This window comes from Chrysochloris asiatica, unplaced genomic scaffold (assembly GCF_000296735.1).
Source record: "Chrysochloris asiatica unplaced genomic scaffold, ChrAsi1.0 scaffold00178, whole genome shotgun sequence".
In the NCBI taxonomy this organism is placed as follows: domain Eukaryota; kingdom Metazoa; phylum Chordata; class Mammalia; order Afrosoricida; family Chrysochloridae; genus Chrysochloris; species Chrysochloris asiatica.
In genome coordinates this window covers 614,749-633,790 of record NW_006408696.1, presented here as the reverse complement: position 1 = coordinate 633,790, position 19,042 = coordinate 614,749, and the positions used below count along the sequence as shown (strand labels likewise).

The following is a 19,042-nucleotide window of genomic DNA, read 5'->3' as shown; positions in this document are numbered from 1 at the left end:
CAGATACCGGGCCAAGCAGTTGGAAGAGATTCATATTTGTGCCCATTTCAAAGAGAGGTGAACAGTGTAATATGGAAGTCATTGAACCTATCATTAATATTACATGAACTCTAGTAGTATAATAAAATTTTGCTGAAGATAATTTAAAAAGAGTTGTAGTAATACATCAACAGGGAACTGCCAGAAATTGAGGCTGGATTCAGAAGAGAATGTGGAACGAGGGATATTATTGCTAATGTCAGATGGATCTTGGCTGAAAGCAGAGAATTGTTTGGTTGTGCTTTATTGACTATGCCAAGTTTTTAAACTGAATAAATCAACACAAATTATGGAAGGCATTGCAAAGAATAGGTATGTCGGAACATTTCATCGGGTTCATAAGAACCCTGTACATAGACCAAGAGGAAGTCATGAGAGCAAAACAAGGGGGTACTAAATGGTTTAGAATCAGGAAAAGTGTGCACCAGGATTGTATCCTTTCACCGTATTTATTCAATCTTTATGCTGAACAAATAATCTGAGAAGTTGGACTATATGAAAAAGAATTGGATTGTAGGAATTCTCTTTAATCAGGATTGGAGGAAGACTCATTAACAACCTATGATATGCAGATGATACAACCTTGCTTCTGGAAGCAAAGAGGACTTAAAATGCTTACTGATGAAGACTAAAGACTACAGTCTTCAGTATGGATTACACCTCAATGTAAAGAAAACAAAAATCCTCATAACTGGACCAGTAAATATCGAGCCCACCAGCTTCTCCATGAGAGAAAGATGAGATTTTTTTACTCCTGCAAAGAAGTACAGACTCAGGACTCTAAACACGGTCACTATGGGTTGGAACCAACTCGATGGCACTTAACAAGGACAACAACAAATGGAGAAGAGATTGGTGTTGTCAAAGACTTCATTTTGCTTGGATCCACAGTCAACACTCATGGAATCAGCTCGGTTTGGGAGATGTGGAGGTAACTATGTCCCTGACTTCCTGTGTGGTGGGGAACAGAGACTTGGAGACTGAGAATTACAATGCAGGTCAGTCAGTAAGTGGACATCAAAACACAAGGGCTGTGGCAGCCCAAAGGAGCTCCTAACCAGATAGGACAGAGAAGACAGAAATGACTTCCCAGAGGTGGCAACACCCAAGTGTAAGGTCAAAAGATAAACAAACAGAACTATGTTAGGCAAAAGAGGAGCAGGCAGCCATTCTATGCAAGGAGAACTAGTGTTAAACAGGTCCTACAAATCCTGGTAGTGTAGTGGTTACAAATTGGGCTGCTAACCTCAAGGTCAGCAGTTTGAAACTACCAGCTGCTCCACAGAAGAAAGATGAGGCTTTCTGCTCCCATAAAGATTTACAGCCTTGGAAACCCCATACAGGGTCACTATGAGTCGGATCCGACTCCACGGCACATAACAACAACAGCAACACAAATCCTGGTAGAGTCCTGGTGTGTGCTGTGGGCTAATGCCACAGACTGCAAAGTCATTTGAACTGCAAGGCCAGTGGTTCAAGCTCACCAGCTGCTCCTTGGAAACCCTCTACAGGGTCATAATGGGTTGGAATCAACTCGGCGGCACTTAACAAGTCCTGGTGTGGCGCTGTAGGATAAACATTGGACTGCTAACTGAAAGGTTAGCAGTTCAAACACACCAACCAATCCTCAGAAACATTATTCAGGGTCACTATGAGTTAGAACAACTTGATGGCACTTAACTAACCAACCAACCAACCAACCAAGTAGTTTGTGTTGCTGGAGGAGAGGTGGGGGAAAACAAGAGGTGAGAGTCAAGGCTAGGCAGGTACTGCATGACTGAAGGCCTTGAAGGCCAGGCTAAGGAGGTGAGACTTTATCCTCAGGATACTGGCACCCAGAGAAGGGTGTGGAGGTGGCAGGAAGAGGACAAGATCACGCTTGTTCTCTCCCATCCTGTCATGTCTCAACAACCTCCAATCTCCTCTTTCCTCTACTTGACCTTGTTTTTGTTGTTAAGTGCTGTTGAGTCATTTCCAACCCATAGCGACCCTGTATAGGGTTTCCAAGTTGCAGCTGGTGAGCTTGAACCGCCACCTTGTCCAGCACAGTAAGCAACAGCACCACACCAGGACTCCCTACTTGAACTTGATGGTTGAACTTGGTGGTGGTGGTTATGTGCCGTGGAGTGGGTTCGACTCATAATGACCCTGTACAGGGTTTCTGAGGCTGTAAATCTTTATGGGAGCAGAAAGCCTCATCTTTCTCCCTTGGAAGGGCTGATAGTTTCGAACTGCTAACCACGAGGTTAGGAGCCTGACTCATAACCACAGAGGTCCTTCTACTTGAACTCCTTTGTTCCTAAACCATGCCAAACATGTTCCTACTTCAGCTCTTTGTATTTGTTATTCCCTCTGCATGGAACAGGTATGAGTGAGGATGGGCAGTCAAGGTTGAGAATGCAGTTGGGGTTTACGTTGGAGTCGGCGTGAAGATCTGGTTTGGAGGTCACTTTTGCTTGTTGTTATTACAGGGTTTGCTAGATAATATTAGGCAAACCATGCTTGGATGTCCTACGAGGATGAAGGGCACTAGGTGTCTTGGGAGCACAATGCATAGCTGGGCAGGAACTAGGCTCCAAGCATGAGGTCAGGGGATATTGAGCCCTTTACCATTGGTTGGACATTATGTACAACTGGGGCAATGCTTAAGAGGCTCAGGAGTGGCCAAGGTCAGGCTTCTTCTCATTCAGAGCACTTGGTGAGTAGGGTCAGTGAAAGCCTGTTAGGTGGGAATTACTATCCCATTTTCCAGATAAGGAAACAAACTGAGGCTCAGAAAGGTTTAAGTAGCTTGCCCCAAATCACCTAGATAATAATGAACAAAAAGTCAGCTGGCTTTTAAGATGCTGAGATTCTCTAAGCCATCGGTCTGGCAGGATACAAACAGAGATGGAGACAGATACGTCTGCAGGGCAGGGAAGCTTGTTTTCCATGCCAAGACAGATAGTTTGGACAAATGGAACTGGACTTGGGATAGAACTAATTCCTCCATGGGGTCCCTGACAGGCAGCCAATGGTGGGATCTGGCAGGGGTTAGCCTGTCCTCAAGGGTGAGGCCCAGTCCCACGTACACCACCCACCTGTGAATAACATAAGATCGAGTATCTGCCTCCCTCTTTCCCTCCTCCTCTTCTGCCTCTCCTCCGCCTTCTCCCTACCATGGCCTGGCCCAGCCCACGCCTCACTGCACCCACTCAATGAGCCTACTCTAATCTTCTGACATCACTGCCTGCCCAGCACAGGCCTTGCCTGGCAGGCCTGGCAGCCCCCAGCCCTGGAGACCCTGATTAGGACCCCTGACTCCAGAATCCACTTTGTCTTTCTGTTTTCTGCCTTTCTGAGCTGATAATGACAACCCCTAGGTCTGGGCCCAAGTTGGAGGGAAGGAGTTTAGGTTTATTCCAGCCATGTTTTGTGACTCTGGGGGAAGTAGCTGCCCATCTCTGGGCCTTCAGTGTCTTATCAAACTCTCCCCTAATTCCCAATGAATCACATCCATCTGTTTTGACTTACTCTCAGCACCTAATCACTTTAGGCCTTAAAAAAAAAAAAAAGAATCATTTCTGTTTATTATAGGGTGCTGGTAGTGTACTGGATTATGTGTTGGGCTGCTAAACAGAAGGTTAGCAGTTCAAATCCATCAGCCACTCGAGAGAAAAATTAGGCTTTCTGCTCCTGTAAAGATTAACAGTTTCGGAAATGCTCTATAAGGACACTGTGAGTCAGCACCGACTCAACAACATACAACATGGTTGTTATTGGTCTCCCTCACCGGACCTGTGCCCACCTTACTCATCATGGTGCCTGGTAAACAGTAGATGCTCAATATCTGCTTTTGGAATATGTAGATGAACGAATGAACAGATGTGTCTCTAGGTTCCTCTCCATATACGCCATTCTGTGTGTGCATCTGGGTGTGCATGTGGGCACTCATCTCTGGGGTTCTAGACATGTCCCATGTGTGAGCACAGGGAGTACATGATACAACACATATGTAGACATGCCTGCTAGTGTCAGTTCTATGAGGGCAGGGGATTTTTTTTGTTTTTTTTTCCTGTCTTGTTCTCTCTTCTCTCCCTAGCAACTCAAACAGGAACTGGCATACAATGGGTGCTCAATCCATATTTGAGGAATGGATGAATGAACTCTGAAAGTGTACAAACATGTTGAGTGTAGTATGCTCACGTGCCCAAGTGTGTAGACGTGTGCATGCTCGTGTGTCTCAGGTGCACCTGGGCATGGGTCATGTCGTTCACACACCACCCCTGCTGTCCCCTTTCCAAACTTCTTGAGAGCCAGGACAGAATACATGGGTCCCTGTGGGGCGGAGCAGGGGGCCGCCTCCTCAGAGGAAACTGGATCCCAGGACGTGCGGAGCAGCAGGGAGCGGGGCGGCCCTTTTGTCCCCCGATAATCCCCTCCCCGCCCTGACCTCCTCCCTCCCAGCCACCAGGGTTTAAGGACAAGTTTAGGGGCTGTAGGGGACTGGAGTGTCACTTCAGTGTCCCCTTTCCTGCCTGCTGCCTGTCTCTGGGGCTTCTGTATTCCTAGACCCAGGTCTCTCCACCTGGAATGTATGCCTTCCTCTGGGTCCCTCCCAAACCTTGCGTTTTAGTCCCTTGGCCCGGCGGGTCTGTTTCTCATTCTTTGCCAGGATCCTGACCACTGCCACTCCCTCCCATTTTTTTCTGTGCCAGGAGTCAGCTTCAGGTACAAAGCTGCTTGAAGGACAGAAGGACAAGCATCTCAGAGAAATTCAGACTGCAGAGAGAGCAAAGAACCAAGGAGAGAGAGCATGAACTGCCTGTTGGGTGAGTGAAGAGGGCATGGGCACCAGGGCCTAGAGGCTGAGGGAGGAGGAGGTACTGCCTGGCACTTCTGGTCCGTCTGACCCAAGTCCCTGGCTGTTTGCTGGGAACTGCCATATCCTTATACATGGTGGTGTTGTCATTTGCAATTCATAGAAACCCTATCAACAACATAATGAAACACTATGTTTGAGCCTGACCCTCAACTTTACCAAGCATGGTGTCCTTCTCCAGGAACTGGTGCCTCCTGATAATATGTTCAAAGTATGTGAGATGAAGAAGTCTCACCATTCTTGCTTCTAACGAGCATTCTGGCTGTACCTCTTCGAACACAGATTTGTTCGTTCTTTTGGCAGTCCGTGTTCAATATTCTCTGTCAGCACTAGAATTCAAAGGTATCATTTCTTCTTCGGTCTTTCTTATTTACTGTCCAGCTTTTTCATGCGTATGAAATGATTGGGAATATCATGGCTTGGGTCAGGCAAGCCTTAGTTCTCAAAGTAACATCTTTGCTTTTTAAATTTTTAAAGAGGTCTTTTGAAGCAGATTTGCCCATGCAATGTGTTGTTTGATTTCTTGAGTGTTTTTTTGAAGTCTTCACTTATTCATCACTTATTCATTCCTGCAACAAGTATTTATTAAATGCCTATTGTGTACTGGTGTAGTGCTGGAACGCTAACCGCAAGATCAGTGGTTCAAACCCATCAGCCACTTCTTGGAAATCCTATGTAGCATCGCTATGAGTCGAAACTAACTTGACAGGGTTTAACAACAACAATAATAACTATATACCAGATGCTATTTTAAAGGAGCTCTGGTAGCGTAGTGGTTACGAATCGGGCTGCGAACCTTAAGGTCAGCGGTTCGAAACTACCAGCTGCACCACGGGAGAAAGATGAGGCTTTCTACTCCCGTAAAGATTTACACCCTCGGAAACCCTATACAGGGTCGCTATGGGTCGGAACTGACTCGATGGCACATAACAACAACAGATGCTATTTTAGGCACTTGGAGATAGAGCAATGAATTGCACTGACACAAATCTCTGGCTTCATGCCAACTGCTCTGAAAGGGATCACATTAGAAGGTCCAGGGTAGAGTGGAAGAAAATGTGGAACAAAACTCAAAATTACAAAAAATGTCGGTTTACTGGTCAGAAAGAAGCTGAAGGAATCTGAAAGTATGACCCTCAATCACCCTTCAGGTCTGGAAATGGACTCACCCTTGTGGCCCAATTTTCAGCCAAGGAGTAGACAGATATATATAGGGGGGACAACAAGATGCTCAATGGAATGATCAGTCATTCAAGATCAAAAGGGCAACATTTACCTAAGAACAAAGTTGAGAGTGAACCCAGAGGAGGGTGGAATGGAAACAGAAACCACAGGGAGGAAGCTGGATAACTGTTACTGCAGGGAGGGGTTTGCAATCAAACCAATGAAACAAAGTGGATGATTTGTTGAATGTAAGATCTTGTCTGTAAACCTTCACTCAATTCACAATTAAAAAAAAAAAAGAAGTAAATTTTAAGGAGCCAGGAAGGTGAGTGCAACAATCCAAGTTTGCTGAATGAATGAATGAATAAGAGGGCCTTAACCTTTGTTGTTGTTGTTAAGTGCTGTTGAGTCAGCTCCAATTTATAGGCCCCTATGTACAACACAAAGGAGCTCTGGTAGCGTAGTGGTTACGAATCGGGCTGCGAACCTTAGGGTCAGCGGTTCGAAACTACCAGCCGCTCCGCGGGAGAAAGATGAGGCTTTCTACTCCCGTAAAGATTTACACCCTCGGAAACCCTGTACAGGGTCGCTATGGGTCGGACCCGACTCGATGGCACTTAACAACAACAACAACATGTACAACACAATGAAACACTGTCTGATCCGGTGCCATCCTCACAATTGTTAAGCTTGAGCCCATTGTTGCTGCCACTGTACCAATCCATCCCGCTGGGGTGGGGTGGGGGGTTTTCCTCTTTTTTTGCTGACCCTCTACTTTACCAAGCTTTTACCTTTGACTGTCTCCTAATTGGTTCTGAACTTCTAGAAACCCAGGAATATAGGAAAGGGAGCAAAGGAATGCAATCTGGCTTGCTGCTCACCTTCCTGGCTCCTTGCTGGTGACGTTAGGTAACTTCCTTCCTCTCTCAGCCTCACAATGGTGGTAGGAACATAAACTGGACCAGACCTCAGTGGTGGGGATGATTATGTGTCGTAGAGTCAGTTCCAACTCATAGCGACCCTGTATAGAGTTTCTGAGGCTGTAAAACTTTACGGAAGCAGAAAGCCTCATCTTTCTCCCGCAGAAGGGCTGATAACTTTGAACATCTGACCTTGAGATTAGCAATCCGACTCATAACCACTATACTACAAGAGCTCCTTGCACCAGACCTTGGAGAGGGAAATTTGGCAGCATCTACACTCATTGGAAAATCTATACAGGGTTGCTATTAGTTGGAACTGACTTGTTGGCACTTAACAACAACACTCAAAGTGAGCAGACCCTCCACTTCCAGCTTCAAAAGGGCCCAAGGAGTCTGGACTAAGGATGCTCCAGACAGTATTCATTCATTCATTATGCATTTCTTTTTTTTAATGTTTTATTGTGAATTATGTGCTGGATTACATGGGAGAACATCAGCTTTACATTCATCCTATCTTATATCATTTCATTGCCATGGTTACAATCCCCTCTATGCATCATCAACCAACCAAAGGGTACATACACCCTGCAAGCCTGCCCCCTTGGTCATCAGCATACAGCCCCTCTCCCACTCTGGGTCTGAAGTCCCCAGCTGCTCCCTCTCCATGTCATTGTTTCTGCCTCCATTTCTGGTATCACTGCTTCTCTGGGTATGGTCCTGCTCTCCACTCTTCTCCCTTGATGGTCCCAGGTACCTCCGCTCCTGGACTGTAAAGTCAATCACTCCCCTCCTTTTGCTACAAAATGTCTACCTTTACATTTCCAACCCTCACAGTCAGTCCTGATAACAATTATTCACTATTGTGCCACATGAGTGTCATCCCCATCTTCTTTCATCAGCCCTGCCCAGACAGATTGGATACTACTCAGATTCTAACTTCCTCCATGCCCTCTGGATCTAGGCTCCCTCTTGAAAGCTTGTAAGCCAGTCACTTCTTGCTGTGTAGTCCTCCATTTTGGGTAGCCAATGTCCAAGTTGCCTATCCCTGTCTACCCTGTGTATAGAGGGGGTGGGATTGATTCTCTCTGTAAAAATCTGTTCCCTTTTTTGAGCTACTGCATCCATTGTTGTTGTTGTTGTTAAGTGCCATCGAGTCGGGTCCAACCCATAGCGACCCTGTACAGGGTTTCCTAGGGTGTAAATCTTTACTGGAGTAGAAAGCCTCATCTTTCTCCCGCGGAGCGGCTGGTAGTTTCGAACCGCTGACCTTAAGGTTCGCAGCCCGATTCGTAACCACTACGCTACCAGAGCTCCTTGCATCCATAGGTGTAGGTAAAGTTCATCAAACTGTATCAGATTACTCTTTTTTTCCTCTTTCTTCTTCTAGTTGAGTTCTGATCATCCAGCCATTGAAACCAGATCAAGTGGGTATTATCTGCAAGTGTGGGTGTTCTTGTGCATATGCACTCACTTCTAATCAGCTGGACACTTCACTCTCCACTCTAGTCCTCTGTGGCTATGTCACTGACTCTGGGCCCAGGAGTCCCCAGATCTTGCCACACTGCTGGCCAGCCAGGTCTCCACCTGGGTTCACAGGAGTCTGTTGAACATGGTAGGGCTTAGCTTGCTGCTTCATTGCTGTTTTTCCCTCACTTCCCCTTATCGGTGACCAACACGGTTACCAGTCATAGCGCATGTCTTCTTGTGTATTCCCATTGAGTCTTAGTCTTGGAAGGAGGATTGCCCTGAGGGAACCCAACCACTTGCCTTGATGTCTCCTGGGTGAGTAGTAGTCAGTCGGACTGCTGTTACTGTTTTGTATTTTTCCTGTCGGTCTTTCTTTCAAGAAATATCTTCTGTTCTTCTAGCTGCTCCAGGTTGGTCTGCTTGATCTTTCAAGTGGAAATTTCCCACCTCAGAAGATTCTAGATGCGGTTCAGGAATCCACCTATGGTCTTATGTAATACAAAGGCTCCACAGGAAATCAGCAAATATTTCTTGAGTTTTGTGGTAGGTGCTGGGGACCCAAGAGCAAACGAACTAGGTGGGGTTTTCTTTTTCCTAGAGCTGGCATTTTAGTGGGAGCAATAGCAAGCAAGTAAGCAAATAAATAAATTAGGTAACTTCTGATAGAAAAAGTCTCTGAAGACTATAAAACAGGGAGAGGGGTTATGTTTGACTTGGTGATCAGGACCACTCATCTGAGCTGAGACCTGAAGAAGAAGGAGATAAACTTGGGAAGATTTTGGGAATGGTCCTGGCAGGGCATAGCAAGGGCAAAGGCCTGAGGGAGAATGAACTGGGAGTATTAGTAGGACAAAGATATTCAGTGCAGCCTGGGTGTGCAATGATAAGGTCAAGCTGAGAAGATCAGGACCCAGGGCTCATGGGCCAGGTGGACCACTCTAAAGAGTTTAGGTTTTCTTTAGGAAGCTAGTGGAGGGTTTGGGACCGGAGAACAATAATGTCAGCTTCTCATTTACTTCAAAAGGCTCCCTATGGATGCTGGGGAAGACCAGACAGACTGCATGGGGGAGGGGGCTCCTTGGGAAGCAGGGAGAAACTGCTGCATCCACTTTCATTGTTGGCAAAAACAAAAAATTGGAATTGACATAAATGTTTATCAGTGGGGAGTTTGGTGCATCTGATGCTATGAAATACAGTGGGGGAGAGAGAGAGAAACTGCAAGACCAGTGTGGTTGAGGTGAGGAAGTCAGAAAGGAAACAAGATTTGTAAGTCACAGATGAGGAGGGAGCCGAGGAGGAATATGACTTGATTCAGGCGTTGGGGGTGAGGTGGTGGCAGAAGCCAGGATGAATGAAGAGAAACCAGAAAGGAAACTATAGTAACGGTCCCAGCAAGACACGGTGGTGGCTTGGACTGAGGTGATAGTAGTAAAGATGGGAAGAAGTGCTTAGATTCTAGACGCATCTTTTAAAACTTTTTGAAAAGTAACAAACATATAGAAAAGATCACAAGCATAAGCCTACAGCTCAATGCATTTTCACAGTGTGAATGTACGTACTCTTGTAATGAGCACGCAGATCCAGAAGCAAAGATCTGTATGGGCTACCTTCTGAGGGCAGAGCCAATGACATTCACTGTGAGATTGGATGTGAAGAGTAAGAGAAATTGAGGAGGCAAAGAAGAGTCTGTGATTTTGGCCTGAGCAACTGCTGTTCTTGTTAGGTCTCTCACTTCTGACTCATAGCAACCTTAGTACAACAGAACAAAACATTGCCTAGTCCTGAGCCATCCTCCCAATTGTTCCTGTGTCATCATTGCAGCCACTGTGTCAATCCAAAGGGTCTTCCTATTTTTCTCTGACCCTCTTTTTTTTTTTTTTTTTTTTTTATGATTGTAAGGCCCTCTATTTTACCAGGCATGATGTGCTTCTCCAGAGACTGGTCCCTTTTGATTACATCTAAAGTACACAGACACACAGTCTAGTCATCTCTACTTCTTGGGATCATTCTGGTTGTACTTCTTTCAAGACATATTTATTCATTCTTCTGGCACTTCATGGTATATTCAATATACAATGCTGTCTGTGATAATATAATATCCATGCACCTACAGGGAAGCCCAGTTAATACCGCTATTATTCCAATTTATGCACCAACCACTAAAGCCAGTGAGGATGAAATAGAAGAATTCTACCAACTTCTTCAATCTGAAATTGATCAGACATGCAATCAAGATGTATTGATCATTACTGGTGATTGGAATGCAAAGGTTGGGAATAAAGAGGAAGGATCAGTAGTTGGAAAATGTGGCCTTGGTGATAGAAATGATGCTGGAGATCGCATGATAGAATTCTGCAAAATTAATGATTTGTTCATTTCAAATACCTCCTTTAGACAGCATAAGAGATATGGACCTCACCAGGTGGACTACACAGAAATCAAATTAACTACATCTGTGGAAAGAAATGATGGAAAAGCTCTATATCATCAGTCAAAACAAGGTCTGGGGCAGATTGTGGAACACACCATCAACTGATTATATGCACATTCAAATTGAAGCTGAAGAAAATGAAAACAAGTCCATGAGAGCCAAAATATGACCTTGAATATATCTCACCTGAATTTATTTAGAGATCATCCAAAGAACAGATTTGATACATTAAACACTAATGACCGAAGACCAGAAGAGTTGTGGGATGACATCAAGAACATCATACATGAAGAAAGCAAAAAGTCATTAAGAAGACAAGAAAGAAGGAAAAGATCAAAATGGATGTCAGAAGAAACACTGAAACTTGCTCTCCAGCATAGAGATGCTAAAGCAAATGGAAGAAATGAGGAGGTACAAGAGCTGAACAGAAAATTTCAAAGGTCAGCTCTAGAAAACAAAGTCAAATATTGCAACAATATGTGCAAAGATCTGGAGTCAGAAAACCAAAAGGGAAGAACATGCTCAGCATTTCTCAAGGGGGGTGGGGGGGGGAACTGAAGAAAAAATCCAAGCCTCGACTTTCATTATTGAAGGGATTTTCTAGGCAAATTATTGAATGATGCAGAAAGCATCAAAAGGAGATGGAAGGAATACACAGAGTCACTGTACCAGAAAGACATAGTCGTTGTTCAACCATGTGAAGAGGTAGCATATGATCAAGAGCCAATTATACTGCAGGAAGAAGTCCAATTTGCATTGAAGGAATTGGTGAAGAACAAGGCACCAGGAATTAATGGAATAAAAATAGAAATCTTTGAGGTCTGCTCTTGGTCCATGCCGTCTGCCTAGCATCCGCCTCCACCTCCATGGAAGTGCAGGTGGAGATCATCTCCCCCGGAGACGGCCACACCTTCCCAAAGCAGCCAGACCTGTGTGGTGCACTACACCAGGATGCTTGAAGACAGAGAAATTTGATTCCTCCCGGGACAGAAACAAGCCCTTTAAGTTTATGCTAGGCAAGCAGGAGGTGATCCGAGGCTGGGAAGAAGGGGTTGCCCAGATGATTGTGGGTCAGAAAGCCAAACTGACCATCTCCCCAGACTACGCCTATGGTGCCACTATCCCACCAAATGCCACGCTCGTCTTTGACGTGCAGCTTCTAAAACTGAAATGACAAGAATGGTCTCCTCTCCTAGCTACATGTTCTTGGATCTGCCACAGAGGTCTATGGCATCTCCAGACACATGCATGTGACTCTGTATGGAGCTTTCCCTGATGTTCCACTACACTCTTTCTATAAATGTCAACCCTGACTGAATGTGTTCTGTCCTGTCACTCAGCTTTGCTTCTGACACCTCCGTTTCCTCTTCCCCTTTCTTCTTGTATGTATGGAGACTTAAACTATATGCCATCCACCTCAATTACTCATTTTATTTCGTTCTGGTTTTGGGGTGAAGATTCAGTTCCAGTCTTTTGGATCTAAGTTTTCAATTTAAGCATATGATCCAAAATTAACAGCACAATGGGTGAACTTTAGAATAGGGATTGGTTGTGGGGGTGAGAGGAGGGTACAAGAAACTTAATTTTATTTTTTTGGATGAAACTTTTATTATATATTAAAATTTCGTGCTGCTACGCTGCAAAGGCATAGCAGATGTGAGGCATTGAGGGCTGAATGTTCCTCCAAGTTGAGAAATGTCCTTGGGTTGAATTCAAAGCCCTACCCCAAACTGAAGTGGGGATGCAGAGCACCTTTACCTCCTCTGGCCCCACTCACCTTCCTCTTAAACCTTCTGCCTTTAGAAAGCAGATGGTTTCCACTGTGGTGTTGGACACCATGGGCCAGCATGGACCTCTGAAGCCTTCTTTATGGCTTGGTTTTCCTTTTTTTTTTTTTCCATCCTATGGTTTTTCTAACAGATTTTCAGGACTTTTGTCATTTCATAACTATCAAAACTCCATCACTTCCTAAATTTTAAGAACTTTAATTAAAAGTTAAAGTTGAAGGTGCTGTTTGTAGACACTTAACACCCAACGAAAGCCCAGCCATCATGACAAATCCTTGAGTGTTCTCTAAGAAAATGATTCTGGTCATCGCAGCTTCAGCATCTCCTGTTTTTTGATGCTCAGCTCCCCCTGCTGATCTTAAAGGGTTCCTGGCTTTTTCCTTCCTCCTCTCACCCTTTGCTGTCCTGTGTCCTGCTTTGGTGAGACAAGTTGTTGCTGCTCCACTCCTCCTCCCATATTCTGCACCACATATGAATTTCAAGTTTTATTATTGCAATAAACGTGCTTTATTCTGGCTTTTCTCAAAAAAAATTTTTTTAATCTTTCAAGAAAGTGAGGCAGCACTGGAGGCACTTACTCATCCAAGCCAAGAAATCTGGAAGACAACTATCTGGCCAACTGATTGGAAAAGATCCGTATTTGTTCACATTCCAAAGAGAGGTGACCCAGCAGAATGTGGAAATCATCAGACAATATCTTTGATATCACATGCAAGTAAAGTTTTACTAAAGGTAATACAGTAATGGCTGCAGGCGGACATGACAGAGAACTTCCAGAGATTCAAGCTGGATTCAGAGGAGGACGTGGAACGACGGATATCATTGTTGATGTCTGATGAATCTTGGCTGAAAGCAAAGAATACCAGAAAGATGTTTACCTGTGCTTTATTGACTACGCAAAGACTTCGATTTTGTGCATCACGTCATGCTGTGGACAACACTGCGAAGTATGAGTATTCTGAACACTTCATTGTGCTCATGAGGAATCTGTACCTGGACCAAGAGGCAGTTGTTCAAACAGAACATGGGAACACTGAATGGTTTAAAATTAAGAAAGGTGTGTGACAGGGTTGTGTTCTTTCACCATATACTTATTCGACCCGTATACTGAGCAAATAATCCGAGAAGCTGGGTTATATAAAGAAAAACATGGCATCAAGATTGAAGGAAGACTCATTAACAACCCATGATATGCAGATGATACAACCTTGCTTGCTGAAAGTGAAGTGGACTTAAAATACTGATGAAGATTAAAGACCATAGCCTTTGGTATGGATTGCATCTCAATGTAAAGAAAACAAAAATCCTCACTGGACCAAGAAACAACTTTCTTATCAACAGAAAAAAGATTGAAGTTGTCAAGGACTTCATTCTTCTTAAATCAACTATCAACACTTAGGGAAGCAACAGGCAAGAAATCAGACGATGTATTGCATTAGGCAAATCTGCTGCACAAGAACTTTTTAAAGTGTTGAAGAGCAAAGATGTCAGCTTGAAGACTAAGGTGCGCCTTACCCAAGCCATGGTATTTTCAATAACCTCATATGCATGCGAAAGCTGAACAGTGAATAAGGTAGACCGTAGAAGAATTGATACTTTTGAGTTATGGTGTTGGAGGAGAATATTTAAAGTGGCATGGACTGCCAAAAGAACAAACAGATCTGTGTTGGAAGAAGTGCAGCCAGAGTGCTCCTTGGAGGTCAGGATGGCCAAACTTCGTCTCTCATATTTTGGACATAATGCCAGGAGGGACCAGTCATTGGAGAAGGATATCATGTTTGGTAAGATGGAGCGTGAGAGAAAAAGAGAAAGACCCCCGGCGAGATGGATTGGCAATATGTCAGCATCCATGGGCTCAAGCATGGCAACAATTGTGAGGTTGGCCCAGGGCCAGGTAGTGTTTCATTCTGTTGTACATAGGATCGCTATGAGTTGGTACCATCTCCATGGCACCTTACAACAACAATAACATAATTCAAAAGCACTAGTTCTTCTTCTTACCACCACTCATCTGTCAGTTTGTCATACTGTGGTGGCTTCTGTGATGCTGGAAGCTATGTCACTGGTATGTCCAATACCAGCAGGGTCTCCCATGGTGGACAGGTTTCAGCAGAGCTTCCAGAGTAAGACAAACTAAAAAGGAGAGGCGGACTACTTTTGAATGGATAGCCACTGAAAACCTTATGAACAGCAGCGGGACATTGTCAGATGTAGTCCCAGAAGAGGAAAACATTATGAATAGCAGCAGCGTCACTGTTCAGAGAGTGCTGGAAGATGAGCCACTCAGGTTAGAAGGTACTCAAAATATGACTGGGGAAGAGCATCCTCCTAAAATCAGAGTTGACAATAATGACATGAATGGAGCAAAGCTTTTGGGACCTTCATTTGCTGATGGGGTACAACTTACAATAAGAATAAATATCACAAACATACATTAATAGTCAGAACAAGGAATGTACAAAGTATGAATCTAGGAAAGTTGGAAATGGAACGCATAAACGTGATATCTATCCTAGGAATCAGGGAGCTGAAATGGACTGGTATTGGGAATGTCAAATTGAAGAAAGATGGCATCGCATTTGTAGTCAAAAAGGGCTTTTCAAAATCTATCCTGAAGCACAGTGTTGCCTATGATAGGATAATATCCATACACCTACAAGGAAGACCAGTTAATATCACTATTATTCAAATTTACATACCAATCACTAAAGACAGTGATGATGAAACTGAAGAATTCTACCAATTTCTTCAGTATGAAATTGACCAGACATGCAATCAAAATACATTGGTAGTCACTGGTGATTGGAATAAAGTTGGAAACAAAGAGGATGGACCAGCAGTTGGAAACTATGACCCTGGTGATGGAAAAAAATGCTAGAGACTAAATGATTGAATTTTGTAAGAACAAAGGCTTATTGCAAATACCTTTTAAAAAAAAAAACAACAGAAAAACTGTAACACTGTATTGTGAATTGAGTGGAAGTTTACAAAGCAGTTCATCAGTTTCACATTCAACATATCATAAACTTTTCTTCATTACATGGTTGCATTCCCTTCACGTACCAGTTAACATTTACCGCTATTTACTTTAACTATTGCATTCCTCCCTTTGTCTCCCATTAATTTCATCTTTCCTCTGCTGAGCTCCTTCTTGTGTCGTAATGCCTGCCCTGTTACCCATGTTAACATGTGTCTACTCTCTAGCCCATGAATAATTCCCACCTCCCCCAGTAACCATCATAGATTGTTTCTTTTATCAAAAAATGTTTTTTTTTTAAAAAAAACTTTTTATAATATTCTCATACAATGTTTATCCTTTGATGATTGACGAATTTCTCTCAGCATAATGTCCTTCAGAAGTCCTGGTGTGGCACTGTGGGTTAATGTGCCAGACTGCAAAGTCAGTTTGAATGCAAAATCGGTGGTTCAAGCTCACCAGCTACTCCTTGAAAACCCTATACAAGGTCGCTATGGGGCGGAACTGACTCGATGGCACTTAACAATAACAACAAATGTCCTTCAAGTTCCTCCATGTTGTGAGGTGCTTCATAGATTCATCATCATTTTTTCAACATTTTGTAGTATTCCATTGTGTGTAGTATCAAAGTTTATTTAACCATTCTTCTGTTGATGAGCATTTAGGCTGTCTCCATCTTTTTGATAAGTCTCTTGTACACAGCATATGGAAGGATCCTGTTTTCGTATCCATTCTGCTTTCTATGTCTCTTAACTGGTACATTTAATCCATTTATATTCAGTGTAATTATCAATAGGTATGAAATGATCATTGTCAATTTTCTGTGTACTTTTTTGTGGTGCTGCTGGATTCTTCGTTCCTCATAATTTTCTATGCAGATTTCATTTTGTTTGTGGGTTTTCTTTTCATTTTCATTTCTGTTGTGTTAATGTTTACTAAATTTTTCTGATTTTTCCTCTTTTTTATTTTGATGTGCAGGTGTATTATTTTCCTTTAAGGTTACCCTGTAACTTACTAATTTTTTCCCTTCTTAAAACAGTCTGGTCTATCTTGAAATTGACTTGACTTCCTTGCCATTTGGAAGTTCTGTATCTACACTATTCCTTCCTTTTGCTTTGTTGTTGACTTCATTATACATTGGTATTTCTGTTTCCCTATATTCAGTCTTGTAAATTTGTTTTCATTTAAATCTGGGTGGTGTTGTCATGTATGGTAATCTCAGGTTGTTGGCTGCTATTGATGATTCTCAGTCTAAAGAATACCCATTAGCATTTTTTGTAAAGTTGGTTTGGTCATTACAAACTCATTTAATTTTTGCTTATCAGGAAATGTCCTAATCCCACCATTGTATTTGAGGGACAGCTTTGCTGGGTATAAGATTCTTGGTTGGCAATCCTTTTCTGTCAGAGTTTTATATATGTCATTTCATTGCCTTCATGCCTGTATGGTTTCTGCTGAGAAATCAAAGCTTAGTCCTATTGGTTCTCCTTTGTAAGTAACTTTTCATTTTTCCCAAGCTGTCTCAGGATTCTTTCCTTGTCTTTGATTTTGGAAAATTTTATTATGATATATCTTGGTGATTTTCTTTTGGGATCTATTCTGTTTGGGGTTCATTCAGCTTCTTACATGCTTATCTTTTTGTCTTTCATAATGCTAAGGAAGTTCTCTTTCAACAAGTCCTCAACAATTTTATCTGTTTGTCTCTTCCTAATCTGGAATTCCAATCACACATAAGTTGTTCCTCTTTATGGTGTCTCACATAACTCTTAGATGTTCTTTGGATTTTTCATTCTTTTTTCTGATTGTTCTTTTAGCATACTAGTCTTGAGAGATTGCTCTTCAAGCTCACTAATTCGGGCTTCCATTGTTTCACATCTACTCCTTTGCCCTTTCAAAGCATGGTCCACTTCTGAGATCTTAGTATTAATCTTGATTTCTAATTGCAGGTTTTGTATTGTTTCAAAATTTTGCATTTATTTTGTCTGTTTGTTCTTGCAGTGTTTTCCTGAATTCTTCTAAAGTTTTTTTTGCACTCTCCTTGCTTTCCTCGATCCTTTGAAGATACCTAATTATCATTCTTTTGAATTATTTTTCAGTTAGTTCAATTACCTTTTCTTCCTCAGAGTCATTTTCTGACTCTGCATCTTTGTCATTTGCTTGAGTCATTCTCTCTCATTTCTTCGTGTGAGCTAAAATTGTCTGTTGTCTCCAGGGCATTGTGGGGTAGTTGTATTTATGAAAACAAACTGTGTAGTTATTGAACTCCAGAGGGAAGAAATCTCAGGGGGAAGCAGGTGTTCCGGCAATTCAAGGAACTCACTAGGTGGTTGTGGAGGGGATGTGATAGCAGAGTTCCTGGCCCTGGATGGAGTTACTATTGACCTAGGTGTTATCTATATTCAGGGCACTCAATCTAGAAGCAGTTTGTGGGGGGCCTTGATGGTTTCAGAGTCTGTTAGGACCACAGGGAAGCTGGGGGCAGTGTGACTGGTTAAATGCTGGTCTGGTGGCTCTGCGGGTTTTGTAGGCTTGAAACTAAGGCCACCTGAATTGAGGCACCAAAGCAATACACCGAAGTGGTGCAGATGGCCCCTACCTTACACTGGCATGACTCTTAACCATGTGACTCAGAACTCCCAGAGAGCAGGGTCTGTGCTGGGTGTGGATGAGGGTGGGAGCTGGTCACACTTCTGGTCACCAAGGCAGCATGGGAAAAAAAAGAAGAAATAGCACCCTCTCTGTCTCCCATGCAAATCTGCTCTGTCAGGCTTCTTCCGCTGCCATAGCTTCTCACAAGATGGTTGAGCCACATCTGACCAGCTGTTCACCAGTTAGTGTCCATCTCTCACCATTCATGCTCAGCCTCTCCTCCCAGCAAGCACTCCATCCACCTCTCTAACCTTTCTTCTGAAGTTCAGGGTGCCAGAATTCTCATCAGTGACTGTTTTATTTTGTCTCTCGTGGCTTTGTTGTAGAGGGTCCATGTAGTGCTGTTTTCTTAGTGTATATACAAAGAGAAGTTTATTATCAAGGTAATGGCTTACAATTGTAGGGTCCCAGGTCCCTAGTGGAAGAGAGCGAGCGATTTTTCTAGGTGTCCATTATACTGGGAACAGGCCACACCCACAAGGAAGCATCCCTTTAATTGATTGGCTGCTCAGAGCACACATCATAGAGTTAACTAAGTCTGTATTAGGTTTCATCATCAGGGGAATAAACACATCTCAAGTACTAAACCATGGGAATCCTGGCCTAGTCAAGTTGACACAGAACCCTAATTATAACAATCCACCTTTGTCAACTGGACACCTATAAACTATATGCATTGTTGTTGTTGTTAAGTGCCATCGAGTTGGATCCGACCCATAGCCACCCTATATAGGGTTTCCAAGG

The 19,042-nt window shown here is 43.3% G+C and overlaps 1 pseudogene; it reads left to right on the top strand.

Annotated features, from left to right (window-relative positions):
• Nucleotides 1-11,742: 11,742 nt before the first annotated feature.
• On the top strand, nucleotides 11,743-12,059 carry LOC102812454 (annotated as a pseudogene).
• Nucleotides 12,060-19,042: the final 6,983 nt, after the last annotated feature.